The sequence below is a fragment of the Zootermopsis nevadensis genome, unplaced genomic scaffold (genome assembly GCF_977971745.1).
Source record: "Zootermopsis nevadensis isolate Lab colony 2312 unplaced genomic scaffold, Znev_1.0 Znev_ptg000025l, whole genome shotgun sequence".
Taxonomy (NCBI): domain Eukaryota; kingdom Metazoa; phylum Arthropoda; class Insecta; order Blattodea; family Termopsidae; genus Zootermopsis; species Zootermopsis nevadensis.
In genome coordinates, this window is record NW_028259157.1 from 3,685,643 (window position 1) to 3,704,956 (window position 19,314).

The window sequence follows — 19,314 nt, forward strand, 5'->3', positions numbered from 1 at the left end:
TGAACATACACTATCCGTATTCACATCGCCGTGAAAATCCCGAATTATTATTTTTATTTTATTTTTTAATATTATCTTCTCAAGCAGTGTTTTATTTTTGTTAGTATATATTTTTGACCACTTCTTCCAGTTCTACCCAAACGTTTCAACCCCAAATCTTCTGTTTCAGTACTTCAAAACTGCATAAGTCATTCTTCAAAAGAAAGAAGAATGGAAATTGTTTCCTACAAGAGGGAGTAACCTGGAGTAGCCGATTTCGGTGGTGAGTACATGCACCAGTTGTTTGTTGTACTTATGTGTTCAAAATGTGTCAATCTGGGGCTCAGCTGCCATCGTTTCGGTGTTGACTAGAATAGAATGACCCTCATAAACGCGAGTCCTACGCTTTTCTACACAGTACGAAGTTTCAGCAGCCATTACAGCAACTTCGAAACTTAACAAAGACGCGAGCAATTTTCAGTGAGTAACCCAGAAGCGTTTCAGAAAATATCAGTGTTACAAATCGTTTCAGAGCGATGCAGTTATTCTCATGGACAAGTTTGTTGATTTGTTTCATTTTTAAAATTGCATTCTCCATTCCGTCAGAGCAAATTGCATGAGAACATGACACCTCTGCAGTTAGTGGTGTGATGGTGACGTCAGTGGTTTATGTAGTGTCACGAAACGAACTTTCACATGAAAACTAAGAGGTAAAAATAAGAGGAAAATGGGTGGAGCTTATTTTATTCGTCGCCGGAAATAGGTGGAGCCATCTAGCCAGCGAGGCGCGGCCTCAAAGCAGAAATTTGTGTCCGACCGGCGTACATTTGTGTCCCGAATATGAAGTCACTACACGCGACTCCAAGCGCCATCTTGCGCTAATTCCAGGCCAGACTTCGGCGAACAAGAACTGTTTTGTTATATTACGCTGCAGTGTTTCTTTGCTTTGTGTAATTGAAAGTTTACAGTGCAGTCGGGTGACCCGTGTGTCCACGTGCTATTCTGCCTCCTCCCCCATATGTACCTTATAGGGTCAGGGTCTTGACACGTCATGAATATGGCCACAGTCAGACTGTCAACGCAAGGTCGAATTTATGCAGCTTGAGTGAATTTTAATCAGCTGTCCACCCGGCTTTAAATTCTATTTAAATTATTTTATCTGTCGCGGAAAACTGTCAGCGCGAATGCCGAACTTCTGATCTACTCGGGCTCAGCTGGAAGTCACTTAGAGCAGTGGTATTCAACCTCATATTACACCGTTTGCAGAAATATTGACGAACAGAGTAAACATTTGTTTCGCTTGACATATTAAAATATTTCTGTTCTAGTGTTAAGAGCTTCTTGTATAATTTTTTTGTTCAGCATAATTATATAATTTTATTATGATTTGTTTGTAATTAATTTGAGAACATCATTAGTTTTGTAAAAGCATTTTTATGCTGTGTTTGTAAATGACCGTTCGCCTGTTGACGCAGCACATTAAAATAAATAACGAATTTTATTGAATTATTATAATTATTAGTGACTACGTTCGTAATGGAATCAGGGCCTTTTAAATGCTGCCCAGTGGTCTAGTGGTCAGCTGTCATTCGAAGGCTCCTGAGGTCGGGCCCGAATGTTAATGATAATAAAAGTGTCAATATCATCACATCCATTTACCTGAAGACGGGAATAGAATGAACTCCCGAAATGTCGTTTTTATTAAACAGGCCTCAACAAAGGATAATGTTCTACATAATGTTCATATAGTAATTAACTTAAACAATAATAAAATATGTTATATTTGGCACGTTTTCTTATAATTTCTGTTCATGCACTTGGAAGGAAAAGCCCAGAAACAGTAAACTCCTTCTGTAAACACAATTAATAATCCTTTGAGTTCAATAGCCGCTTTGGCCACATTCAGATCCCAGTAGAAATAAATTTTTCAGTCGGCCAGTTAATTACATAGATAATGACTTGGTTCCTACTTAGTTTGTTACTTAACGGTTTGACTTATTAGTTACTTAGTTTGTTACTTAAGACAGACAAATATGTACTACGTATATGTTAGTGATTATAATGATATACCAATACATATCTTACGTAAGTGTGCGAGGTCAACATCTGGGCTGCATATAATAAAAATTGACACCATTATTCTGTGATCTATAACATGGCGTGTGGGACTATTAACGGCAAGATCGAATTTTCCTTTATGCACGGAGCGACTGCACGGTAGCGTATAGCTAATTCCTGATATTATGGACCCCGGAAGTTATTAACCGCAACAAAAACCCAGTTGCTGAATCCTTCCCTGCACCAACTGAGTCTAATTCACATCATAGCAACCAATTTTCCTAAAGCCAATTTTCATGTTATCGTCCCTACTACATCTCGCCTTTAACAGTGGATCCAACTAACAAAGAACTGTGCACTTCCTCGTGTTCTTTATAAGTCTCATCATAATCTGCTTAGTACAACGTCCATAATAATCGTTCAATATAGATAATTGGATTCTCGACATATTTTAAAATCAACACTGACTTAAATTCAAAGTTACATGTCTGAATCTGGCAAAGTGTGTTAACAGAAACTTCCTTTCTTATTGGAACAGGTGGTTAGTGTACTAACCTAATATTTAGAAGATTCTATAGCTAATAATATTTAAATTAAGAACCAATTAAATGTGCGCTTGGGTTGTCTGTCGGCTAGGTTTCAGAAGGTCACAGGTTAGATTTAAAAAATTGTCAGTATAATCACGACGAATGTAAGAAATGCCCAAAATGTTGTGTATATAAAACACGCATCTCCAATAGAACAATGTCAGAATTGGTATTTGTATAAATTTACTTGGTTTGAACTCAGAAAGAATTACTAGTCCATGTACCATTATAGTTCAGCATCAGATATCGAAAACATCTCCTCTCCATATTCATGAAATTTGCCCTTTTTTGCGAGAATTAATCTGTCTGCTATCACCATTCGGAATATAATTATTAATGTTTCATCTGATAGAAGGCACGATTCAGCAAGAAGGTTCTGCCACATTTTTTCTTTAACTGCCTAAATTTAACTAACATATCGGCTTACTTCAAGCTGCTTTAATCTGAACCATGATATCTGGAAAAAAAATGTTACCATGAACAGCATTTTCCATGCGACGAGCATTTTAGACGGCAAAAAAGCTATTTAGGTTAGGTTGCAAAATCGATTAGAACCTTAGCTTTTGTAAAAATAAGTCGACGAGTAGCTTTATCACTTGGGCTCAACAGAGTAGTTTTTTGTATGAGGACAAATTCCAGTCTCCGAAATGTCGTTTTTTAAATTAAATTAGTACGACTGATAATGTAAAAGAAGTTTGTTGTTTTAATAGTACAGATAGTCACAAACTTTCAAATCCGTCGTAGCTTTTCTGTTTAGATACCGACATTTACATACAATCAGCCCATGTTTCGCAGTTAACAGTAGAATCCCTCGATCTTTATACTTGTGTTTACCACGTTGTGTTACAAATTCCTGTCTTTATTTGTGATAAGTGGCTTGAAATAATTAATACTAATGATGGGTAATTAGTGAGATATATCTAGTTGAAGAAGAGAAAGTCCCGAACAACGAAAACTGTTGCAGGATTGCCTCCTCCGGAACAGAGTCGGAGGATGATATATCGCACGTCACAGCCATTGTACGTACGGCCACATCAACACGAAAATTCTCTTATCACTTACAGAAACTCGGGCCTGTAGAATTTTAGTCAGTGGCGCATTCTAGTTTAACGGGCACTAGTATGTTTCAACGTTATTCAAAAACAAATACGTTTGTCGTCTTCTAAATGTAGCTAGTCTTACATATTAGTAGCGTATTACCAATTAAAGCGACGTCTATAACCATGTGTGTATGTTATCGGAAATACTCTAAATCCATCTAAACTGGTTTGTCCGAGGCAATATCAGAAATTCCTCTCACTGTTAGGAGTTAGTTTAGTTTAGGCTGCGTTAGGTGTTCTAGTTTTACCTAGGACAGACTATTTTAGACGGATTTCGGGTATTGCCGGTAACATATACAAAGGCCTACAAAACGAATGAAGAAAACTGTGTACTTAGTACAAAGAAACTTAAAGAATAATTTAGTTTAGTTGAAAATTAACTAAGTAACAATTTGGATCAAATTCGGATTCCACTTTTGGGGCAGTTTGAGGTGAGTTAGATCTCAGGCCCCCGGTCTGATGTGGACTGAATTGAACTGACTCAGGATAGTTCAGAAGGACGATTTGTTGGGAACTTAAAATTTTAATATTATTTACGTAAGCTTAATTAGCCTTATTATTTGGTGGATTGAATATTTATTCAGTGAGTGTTTAAGAAGTTGGCCAGGTAGTAGATTTATTAATTAATTAATAATTTAATTAATTGGACACTAAATTAGGTTATCCGTTAACTAGTTCATCACTCATTTGCTGTATTAGTCAAATACTTAGATAGTTAGGCCTACTCAGTTACTTAATGAATTAGCTAGTTTGTCAGTTACTTTGCTGGTTAGTTATCTAATTGGTTAATCAGTTAATTGATCAGTTTATTTTATAGTCCAGTAATTAATTACTTGCTTACATAGTGAATTTAATAGTCACCTAAAGTTAATTAAATTTGTCCGTTATTTAATTAGCTGAGCTGTTAATAAATTAGGTATGGCAGTCGGTTACTTAGTTACGTAGTCGTTTAATATCGTATTAATTATTCATTACCGTATTTAAATCTTCTGATCAGCACTTCTTCTTTATTTTCACGCGTCTTAAGTCGTATGCTCAATTTGAGCATGTAGGAGCTACGATGACAAACACCAAACACTGGACATGTGCTTCTTTAAATCCTAGGAATTGTAATAGAAGAATATTTTATAGTCTCCTGTGTATGGGACGGATATTAAAGTCGCGCTTGTGTGTGGACGGATTCAGTACTATCAGAGTTCTGTCGTAAATGAGTGTGTTGTGAGTGCTAGCAATTCCGTTGCACCCTTAAGTTTATTGAGCTATAAACACCTGTTTGGCCAGGCCTCATCTGCTAAGAAGGGGGGCTTATGAAGTGATTCCCTGACTGAAGTTCGTTTTCAATCAGGCAAGAAACTCCTTGAAGTTAGAAGCTCGCAAATATTTCAAGGAATGTATTTCGAAATATTAGAATGATGGAAATACGTAACTGGAGAATTGCAATACTTGGAAATTTAAAACTACAGAAGGAAAGAAAGTAAGCTGTTAAATAACTGTGCTACAAGTGATATTTTATTCGCCACCAGTCCGGAACGCATGGCATGCTCATGACAGTGACGATGATATTTAATGCAAGACAGGATAGCAAATGAGAAACCTTTAATTATCTGTGCCAATACGTTGATAATTGTCGAGTTTGGTGTGTAATTGTCGTATATCAGTGATAACGTATGTAAATGAGTAATAGGCATACATGGGTAATCTGTATCGTATTCTTCTGGCCTGTCACGTCACGTAGTTTAGTGAGCGGTTACCAGCGTTTCGGTGGGACGTCTCACCCACATCTTTTAATATCATTGCCTTCTGACTTATTCCGCTTACAGAATTACGAGTCGTCACCACTCATAAGACCATAATCCTCAATTTTAATCCTAAGTCAAGATTTCAATATACGGCCGCCATATTAAATCCGATAAAACTAACCTGTATTTTACGTGTCGACAGTGGCTTTCAAAACGTTCGTGAAAATGCTATGAAACTGGCCTATTACATTAGCTGGAGAAGAATCGATCATCACTTGTCTGCTACTGTCAACTTCTCGAAGGTTCATTTTGGCAGGCAGTCTAAACTCTAAACCTTCGGTAAACACATTTGAAATGTAGCCTGGATTCTTTATAAGAATGTGCCCGTCACATTCCACTTGAGGTCAAGCATTCCATCGTGGTGAATTACTGACGTGAAATAGTGTAATGATGGCTGTGTGGACGCCAACTGCTGAGATCCGTTTAGGAGTCCCTTACCGTTCTCTCATGCCTCTAGATCAGAAGACAGACATCTTGCAACATCAACTTTATGTTCCCTTCGCCTTTACTTATAATTTAACTGCTTAGATTATTTTGAAACTCGGTAATTTTATTCTGTTTTATCTGCGGAATGAGTCAACTGTTTGGGAGCCCAGGATCTGAAAAGAGTCTGATTAATTTCTGTTTGCAGTGTGTGAGATGTCACAGGTCCAGCGATGACTGTAAACAAAATGAATTTCTTGATTAAATTTTTAACACTTCACCGTCAAATATAACTGCTCAAGTTTAAAAGTATAGATTTTTATCCTTTCGTTGTGCTGCGTGCTATAAACCAGCGGTTTTCAACCTAGGGTACGCGTACCCCCGGGGGTAAGCGAAGACATCTTAGGGGGTACGTGAAATTTAAAAAATATATATTTTATTTTATGATAATCACTGAATAATCAGTAATGTAATTTATTTAATTTATTTTAGATGTAGATTATATACTGTGTATAACTTGAATTATACACCAACAACTTTGGGGGTACAAAGTTGAAGAGAAATTATATCTGGGGGTACGCGAACAAAAAAGGTTGAATACCACTGCTATAAACGAATATTTACTGCGATTATAATGATAAGCAGGTCATAATATAGAATGTCTTAAGGTGAGAGTCATAAAGAACTTATTGTTATTCGTGATTATCCACATCATTTGGTCCAATTCCAGCAGAAGACTGAGAGACCGCTTCCGGTAGTTGTTTCGTATGTTAGGAGAATGTAACTGGTTTGATTTCCCTGGTGGAAAGTCGTTGCTCGTCGGCGGAGGGGTACAACTGTTGTGTAGTGTTGTGTCTAGACTCTAGAGAATGTTAGAATCTTCGGGGCCTTTCTATCATCTCATTGCGGTTGTAGGCAAAGGTATGGTACAACACATTGTATTCCTCGGCGCGAGTTCCTCTGAGCTGAAGAACGGGACACCTTCGCGATATTAGAGTTCTCTTGGCGAAATAATTCCATTTGTTTGCCTTAAACAGAGATCGAAAGATGCAAAGTCACATTAATTATGTACAAGATATTCTGAAGATTATATTATAGGCCTACTTTTTCTTCCTTCCTTCCTGCTGTCTTTATCTATTTATTTCTTTTTTATTTCGTTCTGTTGCGTTGCGCATGTTCAGAACACTGGGTCAATGCCCTCGACGACAAGCAGAAATACGTACTACGTGCACGTAATCAGAATTAACGATGTCATTTTTACATATCGGATACATTTATCTTGCGATAACTTCCATTTATATAATATTGCAGCTACCAGTGTAAAAAATACGCATTGCTACATGCGTGTATTATGGACTTGTTTACTGCTAAGACTTCATCTGGTGTACATTTAACCCCGGGAAGCCAAACACGCTCTTTGTCATATGCAAGCCCAAGGGGGCGACTTTTCAGCTGTTATGGAATGGGGAAATAAAATTCTACGCCCGTTGCCAGTACTGGGTTACATAAATATTCTTCCAGTAATCAAATAATATATTTTAGTAACATAAATAAAACGCTGCAAATTAAATTGAATGTATTGAAAGTAATTTTACTAAAAGTTTCATTGAATCATCTGTTACAAGAGAAAGAAAGTGCACTACAATCTTATCTCGACAGTCTTGTTGCAAAGTGGCATCTGTGAATCCTGAAGGTTAGCATTGGATTTTGCTGGGAGGGACGGGAGTCCTTTCTACCTCCCATTCTCAGGGTCCCTGAATGTAAAATAAAATTACTAACCTAATTTGAATTTCTCGATGTCCCCCGTAGGGTGTCAGGAGAAAAACTTTGACCTTGGCAATGTCGAAGAACGTTGTGTGTGGGGGGGGGGGAGACATGTGGATTCTGTCAAAATTATAAGGATTTAAAGCTGCATAATGTAACCTTTTAATAAATGTGTTTCAACTGATTAGTTTTTAGCCACAGATTTTTACCGATCGGACTCCTTCGTGGGTCCGTACTGTCAAGGTCAAATTTTTTATCCTGCATAACAGACAGTCCTTAGGCAAGTTTATAAATGTGGAGGATATATTGAAACTTCACGGCATGCTACTAACCAACTCACAAGAGTTTTGAGATATTGCGGTTTATATAATGAAGAGCTTTATAATGAAGTATTATGAGATTTGTGAGACATAGAGCATGCATGGCGAATGTGAGAAACGTATAGTTCTACACATTTTTAGTCAACAAGAGTGAATGGAAAAGACTACTTGAGTAACATAGGCGTGGATGGAATAATAATAAATATATCAGGAACAGAGTACTAAGATTTGGACTGGATTCATCTTTATCAAGATACGGACCAGTAGCCCGGCAACATTGTTCGCCACCGGACGAGTATCCTATATCGTGTGTCCCGAAATGTTGTTACCAGTGAGTGTATTGTTATCGCTTCATTGTCAGCAGCACCTGCACAGATTCTGCGCAGAGACCTAGCAACCAGGGCGACTTTGACTCTAGTGTCATGGCCCTCCTAAATTTTACCCTCTTTTTAATTTTCATTTTCCTGCTTAGAACGTGGTTTATTTTGGGTTGCGGTTTAAATGGTACACCCTGTATAACTTTTACGGTTTAAAAATCACGAATAGAAATTAGAAGGGCTAGTAGGGCCTAATGTGTGAGATATATAGGTAGTATAATTTAAATTGTTAGGGATTTAGCGTGGCGTGAAGTGGTTCTTGATAGATATGATTATTGAACTGGCTTTAGCTTTCGTCAATAGAATAAGAACGGACGCATTAACTTGTCGCTTCAGCGTTCAGACACGATCCCCACCGGATGCATGCCTGCGTAATGGAATCATTTACCTATGTCTAAGCTAAGAGCACACACAAATGATGGTGTATGTGGGAGTATGGAGATAAACTGAAACTGCAAATGCTTCCAAATCTTCATGGAGCCACACTGATGATTGAATTCACATGAAAGGGGGCGAAACAATTGTAAGGATTATGTATACAGGTTTAGTTCTGCATCATAGAAACGGAATTTTACGTGGGAGAGTAGCTTGTTCCGTACTGTGGTGTTATGACAGGCAATTTTACTCTAAACTGTGAGTATTCAACGTAGATAGAATAATCCTCAGGTGCCGCAGCTGGAAAATTCATCATTGGACACAATATAGAGGTAGTTCCATTACAACCTATCCTCACAACATATTTTTCTAGGCTCAGATGGAAGTTCAGTGACAGTGTATTTCATCGAGGGAAATGTAAGTTTTGTTTTTAACGAACAAGTGCCTGTCTCCTATTCTTACAATGTCATTTCTAATTTTATTCGTGGAAAGCGTAGTCAACTTTACAATTTCTGAACGTGTCTGAGAAAAAATTGCGTAGAATAAATGCTGTATTAGTGTCAAAAGCAATTACAGCCTATAAAAATTGTTTTATATTTTAGGCTCGTATGGCGCTGAAAATATCGATGGTGGTCTTCTGTGGGGTTTAGCTCTAAAGATGGAGGTACTGACTTATCTTTCTCCAAAAAGTTGGTTCCCACCTTCAAGTCTATACGGCGTCACAACCTGTTTTCCTGTCCTTAACTTTTCCCTAGTGGATTTTTATTATGTAACTTCCTCTTTCGAGAATATGACACGTAGGTTTTCCATTTTATCTGCAGTTTCCAATTCCTGATTCGCCTAGACCGCCACTCATAATGTGTATGACATATGAAGTGGTTGTGTTTTTAAATTCCTATTTGCTATGAATTTTTGTTTACTGACGCTGAAAACAAACTCGATGTGTCCCAGAACCAGTCTTAATATGTTAACAGCTTTGTGTGACTTATCGCTTTCTGCAAAGATGAAGGGATTGATTTCATTCAAATAATTCAGTTGTCAGCCAGTTAATAACTGTGATGTGAAGAGTAACCTACCGGTTGAGAAAACGTTGCGTACGCAGGTGACAAATATTTACACTACGGAATAAATGATTAATGATTTCGAGTTTTTTATTACGTAGTACCTCACAATATATTAAAGTCTCTTGTGCTTGTCTTCTTTCAAGCGCTTTTCATGGAAATATAGCGTTACGTGATGTATGCTGTGCATTAACCGACTAAAAGCCAGTTGCTGGTTTGATTGTATACAGCCTTTGTGAGAACATTGTAATGGAGTACTGTCACGTTCTGAAATATAGGTATGGTCTTATGCATAGGACGAAGGAAACAAGAAAAATAAAGAAATAAATGAAGCTATGAAGAAAAAACATTGCGGTAGTACAAAATGAAGACTAATGTTTTCAAGTAATAGCGTGCAAAGGGACTGCATAACAAAACATTTGAAGGAATATTCACATTGCATATACAAATAGGTTTATTTATACAGAGGGGAAGAAGTGTTCAAATGTGAACAATGTTTGTGCTGTCTGTTTCGGGTAATATATTTGCCGTTACACTTAAACGGAAGTTACTGATACTAGGAATTTCTATGTAGCAGCTTGATGCTTCGTACTGAGAATTACTGACCACATCACAAAGACGTAGGCCTATAGGGAAATAGAAATTTATGTTCATACATTCTAGGCTTGGGCATTGAATGTAAGTAAATAGTCAGCTTCACGCCCCGGCCATTCACACCCGGGAAAAGTGTCGTCGTTATTCATTGAATATGAACAGGTTCCAGAACCATTGTAGCTTAAAAGAAAGAAAACCTGCCGGTACTGGTAATCGAACCTCGAACGTTTGGATCTAAAACATTTTACTGGCTGTGTTACTAGCATCTTCAAAGTCAAGCGTAATTAAGTTTCACGAACCCGCAACTTAGTCTTTTATGTTAAAAGTGTAAGAACGAATAACACCGGCATCTAAATTGTTTCAAAGGGAGAAAAAGAAGCAATTGTAATGAGTGACCCTTGCCGTACGCACAGTTGTAATAAATGTTACGATAAGTAGGTCGCAGTCAGCTGTCTGACATCTCCTGATGACCTCCTTTTGAAACGTTGTCACTTGAGTTTCTTTGTCTGCTTCACTGATTTGTCTTCTTCTTTGTGGGTGATGAATCGAAAAAGACTAGAAAGAAAGTGACCACTTTAAAGACTAGTGATAAATATATGTACCACCTGATTTAATATCAGTATATCTGCATTTGTATGTATTTCGTATGATTCTCAATCGAAACAGGAATTGTTTCTTTAAAGAGCGGAAACAGACTGATCTTTGTAATGGAGAAGTGTGGTGTTTTCTTCGCGGTACGGACTGAAGGATAAGAAAACCCTCTCTGTCGACCCGTCGGAACTCAGGTTTTTTTGGGACACAGGTTGTCATGGTTTCCTTCTGTCTTTATACAAATGCTGATATGATTTCCAAGTTCCAAGTTGCCACTGCATACTCCTAATGCAGCCCTACCGATTTAAATTAATCAAAATGTATCCCCTTACAGTGAATATCACTAAGTTAATTACTCACATAACTTTCCAAATTATAGCTGCGGCATTCTCTAACAAACACATAAAAATTCCGCCGTATCTGCTAGCAAACTGTCACTAATTATCGCCCTAACGACTTCACTCTTACTCTATCCTTACCAGAAGGACGAGCGGGCATTTCCTGGGGACCTTCTAACTATAAGATGCTGTTCCTCCTCCCCCCCCCCCCCCTCCAGAAATCGAAGTGTCTCTTCACTTCTCCCCCACCAATTTTACTTTGTTTCTGCTTCTCTGCTATCCTTCCTATGTCTCTGTTTTCTTTTGTACCTCGGATTCGTGACAGAATAATGTTTATTCGTAAATTAACAAAACATTTATAAGTGTTAGAGGTGAGAAGAGGTGAGGAGATTATGAATATTTAACAGGAAATATTTGAGAGCGAAGATGCCATTGCCTGTTTGAAAATACTATCATTGAAATTTCTGAAAACATTACCCATAGCGTGGTCTAAATTCGAACTTGGCTGGTCCCAGCATACAAGCTAATCGTGATACAACTGACCTTGTCTACATTTATTCAGTTGGACTCCATCAATGGCCCGAATATTACTTCCAAAACCAAAACCGAAACGTTTCGAGATTTATTCCATTTTAGTAATCAGGTGGCAGATGTGAGGAAGTAGGCTTGCTCTAATAAAGTCTTCTCGGGCTATCAGCCGTGTTAGTTGGTGATCAATTTCCGACGTTTCGAGGACCATCTCTGTCCTCATTTCACCAACTAACACGGATGATAGCCCGAGAAGACTTTATTAATGAAAGCTGCCGTGAAAGCTTCACATCATATAGGCTTGCTCTGTTGGGCCCCGTGATAGAGCATGTGTGAAACCTGATTACTGAATCATAACCTTGATTATTATTCAGTACATTTTTATCGGCATACTTTTTCCATTGCCACAGTCTGCATGTACGTTACTTGTTGCTTATGACACTGTGGCTTGCAAACGAGTAAAGTGATGCATTCAGAGTAAAGGAATGACGCTGGCTTCCTTCCGACGGAAACACGAAACCGTGTTGCTGTTATTCCATATGAAGGCACTTCCTACTTGCCTACTGACAACACAAATGTTTCAACGAAAAGAATGCCAGCCGCGTCATAAATAATGATACGAGATTTTTCTGTTGACAGGAGTTTTTCGTAGGCGGAGAGCTTGATTCTGGAATTGAATAGGGCGTTAGGTAGAAACGAAGGCTTTTTGTGAGGTAAACTGAATCCCCAGCCCAAACGTCTATATTATATTTATTATATACCATAGCTGTGCTACTCGTCCTGTCGACTAGATCATATTTCGAAGCAAGGAAGGGGCGAAGAAACGTGAAGCAGCAGCCTCGGCGAAGGACATCTTAACAAAGGACTTGCCGTTTTTCTTATGACAGTAAAATATAAATAAAAGCTTCCAATACGAAAATAATATAGCCCCAAACTTATGATGTACCACTTCCGCTCCAGTGGTTGATTATGTGAACACAAAAATGTGTTTATAGATTTCAGAAAACCAGCTTTCTTATTCTATTCCTTAATGTTCATTGCAGCCGTAACAAAGCATTTATAATTGGCGTTCGTTAAAACTTAGGCACGTGAGGAATATGTTGTTAATGATTTCTGTCTTCTGGGTTGTTGCGCTGTGTGGTCTGGTCGATGTTTACCAACGTTTCAGAGGTCATACTGCCTCCGTCATCAGGGCGATAAATCCCAGAAGAAATAAATCTTCATACTCACTTCTGTGAAAACCTCAAATCTTACAATACGCTGTTAGCTTTATATCAGCGGTTAGCATATCGTCCATTTTGTACATGAAACGCTGTACATTAATAGCCGTTTGCGATATTGACTGAATGTTGAATAGTGACAGAACAGGAGAACAGGTTGCCAGTTTGTAGTGCAAAAATTATGAAACCACACTTACGAAGAAATATTCATTTTATTTTATTTTGTTTCCTTCTTTCCTTTCAGATCTCTGCTCTTAATACCTTTTCTTACTTAATTCTTTCTCGTTTCCCTTCGTTTCTCTTTTTCATAATGGTTAGCACGTCTGTATTCTACTAGGAGGGACTCGGCTCGTATATTCTACCTGCAATATTCGATGGTTTATCTCGGTCATTCCAGGCGAATGCTTTTTTAGACATGACAAATTCCATTACTGGTCCGTTCCATGTCATCATACGTATTAATTCTTTCGTTTGCATATACGCTAAATAGCCGCTGCAGTTCATACAACGTTATTAAATTACGTAGAAGCCGACCGGTGTTGTAATCAGCTCTTTCGTTCATGTCTGGAAGAAAACAGGAGAAAACAAGCCAGTCTTCTAGAGAGAGGTTGTTGCCCCCATTCGGCTTGTCAGTTCGAGGTCTTATTTACGCCTCGAGAGGTCGAATCAACTGATACTGTGATCTTTATTCTTTCCGCATAATCTTATGGAAACGAAATAGATCAAGTCATTACACTGGCGCGTGTGTTGTAAGAAACGTCTTACTATGACAGGCTGATGGACGAGTGGTCTTAATTTGTTCTTGTTTGCTGTTAAACAACCCAAATAAAATGAGGTTGTTGGAACTGCGAAATAACAAAAACATTTCAAGGTGTAAGCGAACATACAATAATTCTCTTTTCTTAGTAACAGATTATGAGTTTACATTGCGGTTATATGCACTGAGACAGAGTTTGCAGATCGTTTCAGGTTAATTTTGTAATGGTTTGTGTAAGGGACGTTTCGCAGAACGAAAGAATCGTAGATGAAGAAACAGAAACCCGTCCAGGAGCGGTTGTTGATCGGCGGTAAAATGAACACGCCATGTACGGTAACTCTTCTCGAAATTTACATAAAAATAGAAAAATTCTTGCACGCGGTTTATACTCAGTTGTAGGAGAATAACTATCATATTACAACAAATAGTCTACCGTACTAACGCTAAATTTACTGTACATACAGCAGAATACTGACGTTTAGGAGATCCTTGTTGCCATCATCATCATCAACGCGATATGAGTACAGCAAAGACCTCTGAAACGTTTGTCAGCGTCTACCAGATTACAGGGCGGTGCAACCCATAAAAGAGATCTTCGTACTTACAGCCGTGAGAACCTCAAATCCTATTACGTTTCCATATTTTCTGACTACTGATTTCTGCCACATTCAAATAGAATGTTGTAAATAAATTATATTGATCGGTGTAGGATAACCATCTCGATGTGAAAGTAAGAGAAATTATAATTATTTAATAATTCCGACATGAAAATTCTACAATTTAACGATCGTAAATTGAAAGATGCTTTTAATTACTCATTTAGTCCAGATACTGGATTACAGTACATTTAAGTAACCTACCAAACAACTAATTGCGTGGAACATAGTACTATTTTGAGAATATGTTATTAAGCTCAACTATGCCAAGAAATTCTCAGCCCTTGCTGATATCCAAAATTTCATTGCCTTGTTTACAATAACCCGCTAACAGCTGCTCGGCCTGATGATGGAGGCAGCAAGGGCCTTTGAAACGTCGGTAATCAGCTACCAGGTCACACGGCGCTGCAACCTATAAGACAGCCAACTTCACAGACAGTAATTGACCGATTTTCTATATAAACATCATCCAGTGGAAGACGGTTCAACTTGGATTTGTGACTGTTATTAACAATACCATTGTGCTTCTGAGTGCTTAGCGGTGAAGCAGGAATAACATTGGATGAATTATGTGTAGATTTAGTTTGTTGCATCTTTGGAAAATTGTTTTGTGCCAAATTGTATGACGTTTATATTGACAGTTACATTCCCTCCCAAAAATTGTGGATGTGCGGTAATCTGTGTTGTGTTGTGGTCCGAAAGACTGATTACCCGTACAAAGAGTCGTAAATATGTAGAAAATGATTCATAGTTTTATAAAAATTCGGAATCCGCTGAGGTCAAATGCATAGCAATTTTTTGTGTCTTAACATCCTCTGTACTATTGTATTTTCATATTATCTTTGTTGTTACCTTATATATTTATTATAGTGTTCTTGTGTTGTTTCTGAAATTGGCCTTCTGGCTGTTGATACAGCACACTAATAACAAAAAATTGAATTACAACAAGAAAGCTATCAGCTCTTTAATAATTATAGCCCGCAAGGAAAATGAGGTGTAAAATAACAGTTACCTTCATTCTGCAACTTCAGATATTTGTTTCATAGAAATGAAAGCCTGTAAAATGTGGAGAGTCATTAGCAATGGAATATAACAACATTTAATGAGATTCCTAGTACACTTAATTTTAGATCTTTCCAAGGTCAATAATGACTGGGGCTTTATACTTGTAAATTAGCAGTGTTTTCTTTCTACGTGATATGGAAAGCGACTCTACAGAAAGGCTGATTGATTGGTCATAAAATTTTATGTCATGCTCTTCTCTGTACAGTTTATGGTGGCAATAAAGATATTGTGGAGATTGTGGCTGTGAATTGATAAGGGCTTCATAGTAAAAGTGGACATATGAGCACTTCTTCGAGGATAAATGGCACAACAGATTCCTTTGGGTATCCGAAAACAGGCACACGTGTTATGAGCCGGAATACATGTACAGATCCTACGTAAAGTTTTATAAATGCAACTTAATATAAGAGGATTTTATTTTCTTGAAGTAACTAACCCCATGGAACGGAGTCCCTAAGACGGTGATAGTACGCTCAGCTAGTCAAGAAATTTACCTCACTTTGTGGAACCAATAGATCTCGCCACCGGTTGCTGTCCTGAAGCAGATGAACCTAGAACGCAACTTCTAAACCCAATTGCCGTAATATATATTTTAATATTATCATTCCATGAATGCCTACTTTTTCAAGGTTATTAACAAGAATTTTGTACGCATTTCTTATCTCCCCATACCTGCTACATGATCCGCCCATCGCATCTTCCTTGATTTCATTATTCTAATAGTATTTGGAGAAAGGTGCACATTATTAATCAAGATATTATGCAGTTTTCTCCCGCCTCCTGTAGCTTTAGGGTCTAAATTCTCTCTTAAATGCATTCTTCTTAGACACCCTCAGTCTCTGTTTCCCTTAATGTAAGGAAATGTATTTACACACGTAAGAAACAACGAGTAAAACTACAGTTTTATATTTTAATTCTCATTAGTTGCTTTCAGACACGGTGGTCTAGCGGTTAGAACGCTGGCCTTGTAATCCTGGGATCTCGGGTTCGATTCCCGGCTGTGCCCGAATTTATAACTTGTGTTGGGCATGGCCGTGGTCTAGGCATCACGGAGTTTTCCTCCGGGGGCTTCCCCGGTTTCTGCGTGGCATCCCAACAATTACTCCATTCACACACAGAAGAAGGCAATGGCAAACCACTTCTGGATCATCTGCCAAGAACGTATATGAACAGGTCCCAGTCCGAGAAAAGGATGGAAGGATCCTGTTCATATGGACCTGTCGTCAGACAGAACACTAAATAAAAATAAATAGTTGCTTTCAATGTGCAAAGTGTTTCCTGAAAAACTAAATGTTACAGTGTGATTCAAAATATTTGTCTTTTATGGAATTCAATGTTTTATTGTCCTATTCACATAATTTAAGCTACCTTTAAGCTACCTTGTATCGCTGCATATGAGAGCGAACAGTGTCTTGAACTGCATGAGCCAAGTGTAATGGCTGATAGAAAATACAACATACCACAAGATTCTGGATTCTTATGTGAGAGATGTTGACATTTTTCCAAACTGTACGTGAATGAGTTCCGGAAGACGGAGGTAGGCTTACACATATTATTCCCCATCCTTCTCTGATTCTCTTTTTTCCTTTATCGGGTTTTTCTACGTCTTTCATTTAGTGAGCCGTGTCAGCCCAGTGATGACCGAAATTCTTGGCCGCGTGTTTAGAATTCCTGCTTTGTATTTGAGATCTTCGCACGGAGAAAGGTTACCCTGACTGAGTATGTTCGTGATTTTTCTCAGTTCTACCAAGTAAATGCCGGAAAAAGTAACTTAAATTACGCTACGACCACGACCTTTCCAATTCACCATTCACTAATCATCGTATCATTCAACGTTACATAATTCGCAGTATTGATAGCGTCCTTAGTTAAACAATAAATACGCCAATCTACTCCTACTGTATATTAGCCATTATCTGTCATTCTTGGCTGTACGAGGGTGCCGTTTGTACGATGAGGATCTAAATTTGATTTAATTTGTAACGGTGGCGACCCTGGCAACAGGAAATGGCAAGGAATCAGTGGTGGCGCCTATGGTGAGGCATGGCGGAGTCTGCGTTTAGTGGGAGTCTGTTGTCAATCGGTCGGTTTTGTGTTGATGCTTTTGATAGGAATCTAGATTAAGTCGCCGTGAAGATGTTTTCTCGTTTAATTTAGTTTATAAACAAATTTTATAAACGTTGTACTTTCAGTGAGGATTTCAGAACCAGTGATTCAATAAACTTGATTACTGTTCAACACAAGGACATTTCTTCCTGTCAATTTTCAAGGGTCATACCCTGGGCAGGAAAATACGGCTCAGTGACTGGCTGCAGACTGGACGACTGGACTTCGATTCTCGGGAGAAAAAAATTCCACCTGTGTGGTCCAGTCAATTTACTATAGAAAGGATAATGAGGTTCGTTTCCGGGCATAAGATGGCCAGAGCATGAAAGTAATTGCTCACATCCATGTAGTGTTGAGATAAAGAATGCTTTGAAGTTTACGTATTTGTTGAAAACGCCGTCATATTGTGGTGTTTGGACACAGGCTAAGCTTTTAACACTCTTTCGAAAACATTCTTCCTCCGATCTTAATATTAAAATTTGCTCGGGGATTTAAGTTTTGTTAGTCCGCTCCCGATCATATTTTTTGTCTTTCTGTAAACATATAAATACTGAGGTTATGCAAAATTGCTACGTTTTTGAAGGTAAGAAAAACCTAGACATGAATAATTGCATTATTAGAAGGCTTGGAAGCACTCAGCAGATTCTTCATAGCAGTACGTCACGGAAATTGTTTAACACACACACACACACACACACACACACTAACTTCGTTTTAAAAACCAGCACTCTAAATTGTACCATGTGCTTATGCATTAATGCTTTCTTCATTTTTAAAAATGTTCGCATCCCAAGATCTCCAGTCATAAATTCGCCGCCTTTTTCTTATATGTCGCCCCTGTTTCGTGGCAGTGTGCCCGACAACAGCCCGTTACCCCTTTAATAACACGTTATATCAGCTTCTTTCTTTCCGCATCCATTATTAACCTGGATCATTATCACAAGACATTATAATGACCATTACATGAGACAAAGACGTCCCTGTTGCAAATATGAGATACTGGGCTTTCTTAGGTAAGCTAAGAACACATTATGGGCCCGTCTATGTCTGCCTGTCTGTCGAATCCTTCTCCGCATTGTAAAGTTTGGCTATCTTTGCCTTGTTTTACATTGTAACAATAACCCGGAAAAATATTATTGCATTTCTTATGCCCTTGGTTGCCCTTCTGATGTCATCGCACGTGATGCAGCATAATTTGTAATTTTAGTGTGCTCCAAAAAGTACGCTTTCCAAACTTGTTATTACTTGAAAGACATTGTTATGTGTGTAGGGTTAATAACGTTGTTAAGATATTGAAGCTCAGGGGGGTTATGATGGGATTGGTGTGTGACTACGATGTACAGACTAAGAAATGCGTACCGAATTTTGGTCCAGAAGCTTCTTGGAATATGTAAGATTTAAGGTTTTCACGGCGTTGAGAATGATAATGTTATTTTTTGTTTCTATTTTGCTTATCGCATTGTCTTTACATCCATTTATTTCAAATCTTTATTCATTGCTTCAAAGCTGATCATATCGCAAGAACCAAACGTAAACTGAAGTCATGACATATGTAAATGGTCTCATATTTAAAGCAATACAAACCTTATTGCAAAGAGTTATAAAAGTAATGTAGT

At 38.0% G+C, this 19,314-nt stretch overlaps 1 protein-coding gene across 1 annotated transcript in view; it reads left to right on the top strand.

Annotated features, from left to right (window-relative positions):
• Positions 1–247: 247 nt before the first annotated feature.
• Positions 248–19,314, top strand: part of LOC110840060 (Calcium-independent receptor for alpha-latrotoxin) — a 450,850-nt gene continuing 431,783 nt past the window's right edge. The window contains exon 1 of the mRNA XM_087356023.1: positions 248–262. The gene's annotated coding sequence lies outside the window, so the exon portion shown is untranslated. The remainder of the gene's footprint in view (positions 263–19,314) is intronic.